Below are 6838 nucleotides of genomic sequence, written 5' to 3'. Positions count from 1 at the left end.
CAGCAAGAACAATAAGAAAGACGTTGGATGAGAGAAAATACCACGAAAAGGAGACGACAGGAAAGTACAGAAGATGAGGCGGAAACAGAAGGAAATAAGAGGGAATACTTAGAATAAGAAGGTATTTATTGAAATCGCGTCTTCTCTTTTCTTTCACACAATTGAAAACTCGTCCGTTTTGTGTTTCTCTTTATGTGACATTTTAGTGGCCTTTTAAAACAATTGCGGTTGCAAAACCTTGTCATTGTTATCACTACCTTTTTCCCACTCATTACTGTTATTTTATTTTACTGCTTTTTCAGTTTTTCGCATAACTAGGCATTGAAAATCATGGCATCGTCGTAACTTATACTAACATTTGACTGACTAAACCACTGTTCTTATAACTGTTGTTTTTATGTTATTGCTATTGCACCATTAAATTTCATATCTACTAATTTTGAAGAATTATAAATAAACTACCCCTTCCTATTTAGTCTTTTTGAGTAATTCAACCGCATAATAAATATTTGCATTCTCTGTGTTTGCCACTTTTATTCTCCTTGAAATGAAATCCTTCTTTATCCTCTCTTTGCCTGTTTCTACAAAAACTGAGGATATGTTTACAAAACAAATATATTGCAGAGAAGGGGAGACTAAAGTTCAATGACCCTTCTAGAGACGGTCAGCACAGCCTGACGGCGGCTGCTTATCTTCATATGCCACATTTTCTTTGACCACAAGTCTGGGATATTTCAGCGTATTCTCTGCTTTTCACTACACATCTGACAGCATTCTGTAAGCCACACTATATTCTCTTATCGCCCCCTTTAAAATTTTCGCACTTATGATAAGAGGTCCTACAAAAAGGCCCTCATTTCCTAAAAGACATGCATACACCTGCAGACTCTTAAGAGGCAAAGCTACTGGAGGAAATGGACTTAAGAAAAAAAGGTACAATGAAAATTATCTTTGGCGATGGTTTTTACGGCAGGACTACTCACAAACAAGGTTGTCTAGCAACTGTTGAGAAACGTGCGAAATGTCTATCAGATTTTACCAAAACGCAAATTAGCTGTTTCATTTGCTCGTTCTCACATCTTCAATTACAGCTGATTCAAGATTTACAAGGTGCGAGTTTTCATCGCAAGATACAAACAGATAAGAAAGGTATTTTCAAGGCTCGACTGATTAGCTGAAAGGGCAAGTCAGCAGACCAAGAGTCTGGACAAATGCTTTTCAACTCTCTCTCTCTCTCTCTCTCTCTCTCTCTCTCTCTCTCTCTCTCTCTCTCTCTCTCTCTCTCTCTCTAAGGTATCATCATTAAGCCTTTCCTAGTCGTTGTCAACATTAGTTCCTGGTCATGTCGGTATTTGGTTGCAGCAAAAGTGTGGTTTCGAGTCCTCTGCTAATTTTTACCTTTGCTGCTCTTGATCGATTTATTTTCGATTTATTTCAAGATGTGGAAGGGATTACAGACAAAAACTTCAAAGGCTTCCAAGTGCTATAAAGAAATCACATCTTCAGTATTCTAAACATTTAAATGTGTTCGACAATCACTGAATCTTTATACGCACAGAATCACAAAAGCTTTTCAGGAACTATGGGGAATCAAAGACAATTAAATACTTGGTAATCTCAAGAACCTTGGAGAATTGATGATGCTAACAGGCCCAGCCTGAAAATCTTGTCACCCTAAATCAGAATGCTATTGGGGCTTAGAAAACAAAAAAATTTTAAGTATTTCCAAATACTCTTGAAAACTTAAATTTCGCGAAGAAATTATTTCACAAAGTAATGAAATACATTTCAGATACATTACCAGGCTTGTTTAGGAAAGGTAATATTTTTTCAGAATTTACTAAAGGTTTATAATAACGCTAAGTGAACTCCGTGGTTTAGCTACAATTCTTCTTTCTTTTTGGGGGTTCCTTGATGTGTCTCCTAGAATCTTTGATTCCAAAACTAATACCTCTAAAACATCTGAACGATTTTTAGGAAACCGTACATGCACAGACACTTTAATCAACTCCACCACAAAGTTGTCTTTGCCTCAGTGACGATACAAAAAAGTAAACCTTTTCGTTCCGGATGGTATTCAATACGAATCATTTCAATCTACATAAAATGGCCTGTCAGTAATGCCTCACATCCAAAGAATAAGAGAGAAAAACCCCTTTCAGATTCCCAACATACAAAGCCTCGAATAATTCCTTTTCTCTAGAACAACACCCAGGTCATAAACTTCACAAAAAAAAAAAAAACAACTATTCAAACCGACCATAGAAAAGATAACGAAAGACGCAGATACGAACACAGAGAGAAGTAATCCCATCCCTCTCTCAAAAATAGATCCATAGCCTCACACCCCTTCCCTTTCCTCTCGGTGCACCTGGCCATTATCCCACCAAACGCACAATCAAAACAAAAGTAGAGCGAGAGGGGCCTGCAGTCTCAAAAATTTTCGCAAAGAAGAAGACGCCCGAGCAAGGAAAGAGGAGAAATGTTTCCATTCAGAACGCGAACAAAAGTCAACACAATTTCGGTATTTTCTTGCCCGACCAAAAGGATTGAATCTCCTGGGGAAAGAATGATAAAGGATTAACATTTCTCCTCCTCTTGAAATAAAGGATAAGTTTTTCTTTTCGGGAATAAAGGAGTTTTCTCTTCTGAAATGATGATGGAAGGATGGAAAAGAAGAACGTGGCCTTTTAAAAATCTTTGAGGCAGGAATTCTTTTTTGGTCTCTCTCTCTCTCTCTCTCTCTCTCTCTCTCTCTCTCTCTCTCTCTCTCTCTCTCTCTCTCTCTCTCTCTTGAGGATTTACCGGTATTGAGATCTGTAAGGTGACTCTCAAATCACAAATGAAGATGACGGATGGGATGTGATTTCCGAGTGTTGCTATACACATACAAATATATACAGAAAGAGAGAGAGAGAGAGAGAGAGAGAGAGAGAGAGAGAGAGAGAGAGAGAGAGAGAGAGAGAGAGAGAGCTGACGTTATTATTCAATGTTCCAACAATGGAATGGTAGTATATATATATATATATATATATATATATATATATATATATATATATATATATATATATATATATATATATATATATATATATATATATATATATATATATATATATGAGAGAGAGAGAGAGAGAGAGAGAGAGAGAGAGAGAGAGAGAGAGAGAGAGAGCTCTAACTAGCTGTATTTACAAAATAATGCCACCAATTCACAGCGCCGTACAGCTGTGGCGTAATCATTTACCCAAGATATGGCATTTATCCGACCCTAAACTTGACGTTCCCTGCCAAAATTACAACGTTGAATGACTTGCGCTGATGCCAGACCTTGGCCTCCAGCCCAATTTTTATATATATTCATTTACTCAAATGGCAGCAGTAAAAAAAAAAAGGAAAAACTTTCTTTGATATCCTTTTAGTCTTTAAACTGAAGGCGAGGTATCTTTATTTTTCCTGGTTGGAGTGTTATAGGTTTCACGATCTTGCATATTGTTGTATCTTTTTACAAGTCTGATAAAATATATTTTGTCTATTAGTTCATCTTCATTATCGGATATTATGATTGTTCCCTGTACATACTTCACTGTATTATGTTTTGGTACTTATATTTTAGTGTTATATATGTTATCTACGGATTAGTAGCAATTTCAAAATATTTCCCATCTTACTTATAAACTTTGGATAACAATAAATAAAGAAAAAAAAAGAACAACAATACAATGAAGCACACACTAGTAAAGAATGCTTCGCTTTACTAATGCTCTGACAGCACTGAGCAGAATCGGTCACCCAATAAAACTTATTATTCAATTTGATTTCTTTAATATTCTAAAGACCCAGCCACTCGAAATCTTTGGTTGTTTCAGGACCATGAACAACAAACATTTAGATTCTGAAGATGCCAAAGACGCGACCTGAGGAGAGGCATCGTTACACCAACGGTTCAAATCCAACTGGACTTCCGGATTCCTGAGCGGAGAGAACGAACAATGCGCTCCATATGGCATCTTATTTAAGCAAAAGTACGTGAAACTGTTTGGCTTTGTAATGTGAACATTTCCTAAGGACAGTTGTAAAATGAATGTGTAACAGGTACAAAGATATATAAGAGTAAATTGATGAGTAAACTAGATAATAAAAGCAAGTAAAAACTAATCAAAACCTAGACCAAAAAAAAAGAATGTTGCCTGCAGAACAACGAGGGAATGAATAGAGAGACGAAATGCAAACATCACAGACGATTCTATACAAACGTACAGAAGTAAAAAAAATCCACAAACACACAGATAATTCAACAAAGGAAAAGCAAAAGAAGAAATTCCGCAATTCCTCGCATCTCAGAGGCAGTCGGTTAATTAACTGTCATCCACTCTTTCCAATTTTCCGATTCACTCCGGGTGGCCTCCCCAACAGCTGACGATAATACCGACGGTCATTACCGGGCCATGAATCCCCCGAATCCGTAATTAATATTGAAGATATTTCCGCGGAATACCAAATTCGTGATTGACATCATGTAGCCAATTAGAGTCGTCGGCTTTTGTTAACGGGGAAATTTTAATGGTCATTTACACAAAGGGCTCTCCGGACCCGACGACGACAATTGCATGCAACGGCGACTTAATTGCTCCGCATTGTTTTCCGAGGCAACTTCGACGCTCGGCGGATTTGTCACACCGGCGACAGGTACGGATCATGTCAGTTCGTTACTTGTTTACGGTGACGAGATGGAGGTCGGCACTCTCCGATAGAAACTCGTACGTACACACACACATACACCCACCCACACACACTGCGCAACAAAACGAAAATGAAGTGTTAACAAACCTCCATTCTTTGGTGACGAGAATCTCGCCTCTTTAATCGTTTTGACAGAAATTTCTGGAAACAGCGGGATTGGTGGAGATTTCCAAATTCAAAGGTGACTGGTAAGAGGGATTTTACAGGCCGATGTCTCTCGGGTATTGAGCGTTTTATTTTTGTGCGCTGGAATACATTCTAAGCTGAGTGGATATCCATATCTTCATACAATATATATATCTATATACACATACATATATATATATATATATATATATATATATATATATATATATATATATATATATATAATATTTAAGATTTATATTTCGATGTACCGTATGTATATGAAACATGCATACATACATACATACATATATATATACTGTGTGTATGTGTATATATATATATATATATATATATATATATATATATATATATATATATATATATATATATATATACATACATACGTATGTATATGTATATGTGTGTGCCTATGACACGAAATATAAACAAAACGTTTCATTCAGCTTACTTCACCTAATCAACTTAATTACCACATCTTGAAATATCCACATAAAAACATCAGCTAACATATCTATACCTGGCACTTTTCAGATGTCCAACAGCCGAACGAAATGTCTGAGGGAAGAAGGAGAGAAGGGAGGGGAGGTGAGGTGAGGGGAGGAGAGGGGAGGGTAGGGGAGGGGGAAGGAGAGAAGAATTTCCCTAGCAAAATCTGGCAACCTCCTGTAAAGCTCCCAGAGGGGCGATTTGAAGACTAACCCTTTTCCCCTCAGCAGCGCCGCCAAAACCGTGGAGAGTTGCCAACTCATGTTTTTCATGAATATGATCATCTATCTTGGCCGGAAGGAGGAAGAGAGAGTTCTGACACTTAAAAAAGCATTAATAAAAGTCGTCCCATCATATCTTTTTTTCTTCTGCAAACACCTTCTTCTTTATCTTCAAAGTCTTTCATTTATTCGTCCGCTTTTATTTTCATATTCTTTGGTATTCTCGTTATTCTTATTTACACTTCAATTTTGTTATCAAAAGAGTGAATCTGAACTTTACTCCACAAAATTTAGTGTTTCAATTCTCATGATTATTTTCTACGAAATGCCTGTTACCTAATCCTATTACATAAAATCATTTCAAACTTTACTTATTACAAACAGAACTCTATTGTAATAAAGTTCATACTTATCTTGTAGGTTTTAAAGTTTTATAGTTCTCAAAGTTTTGTATAGCTTCACGTTTTACTTACAAAAATATTTGATATTCTTTTAATAAACACATGAATACAAAAATAAAAAGGAAAATACCAGGCTTATGTGAAACAGGCGGCCGTTTTTAATTATATATTCCCTTTTCTATCTGAAGACATAACAACACTTTCCGAAAGTTTTATTACTTTGAAAAAAGGAAAATTCCAAAGAAAATTTTTAAGGATTATACGTACAGACACCAGATTATACATGTGAAAATAAATAGACAGATGAGTATATAGAGAAGACATTGAAATATACGGAACAATCAGGAAGATGACCCAACCCGCATAAATTACGGACAAATTAGCAAGAGAAATACGAAGCATATCATGAACAGATATTATGAAAGGTTGATGAAAAACATGGATGAAAATAACTACAAAGACTGGTTTGTCACAGAAAGCTTAAAAGAAAATATTGACCGAGGATCATATTTACTGACTACTTAATATTTACCTGTTGCATTTATTTAATTATCTGTTTATTTATTTATTTATTTATTTATTTATTTATTTATTTATTCATTTCTACAGACGGTAGGTCACATTCCACAATTCAAACAACGTCTGAATACCGATTGGAGAGGGAAAAGTTGACCCTAACTCGAAAAGAAAACGAAACTCTGGAAAAAAAAAAAGATAATATATAAAAAGAAATTGTTCACAGACAAAAATATAGAGAACCCTGAGCAGTTAAACTTTGAAGATCTTTCTACTAAGCACCGAAAGCACTTCTCTAAGTAATATTTAATTTAACTACCCTTC

Source organism: Macrobrachium rosenbergii, chromosome 9, assembly GCF_040412425.1.
Source record: "Macrobrachium rosenbergii isolate ZJJX-2024 chromosome 9, ASM4041242v1, whole genome shotgun sequence".
Taxonomy (NCBI): domain Eukaryota; kingdom Metazoa; phylum Arthropoda; class Malacostraca; order Decapoda; family Palaemonidae; genus Macrobrachium; species Macrobrachium rosenbergii.
The sequence above is the reverse complement of the archived record's forward strand: the minus strand, read 5'-3'. Positions refer to the sequence as shown.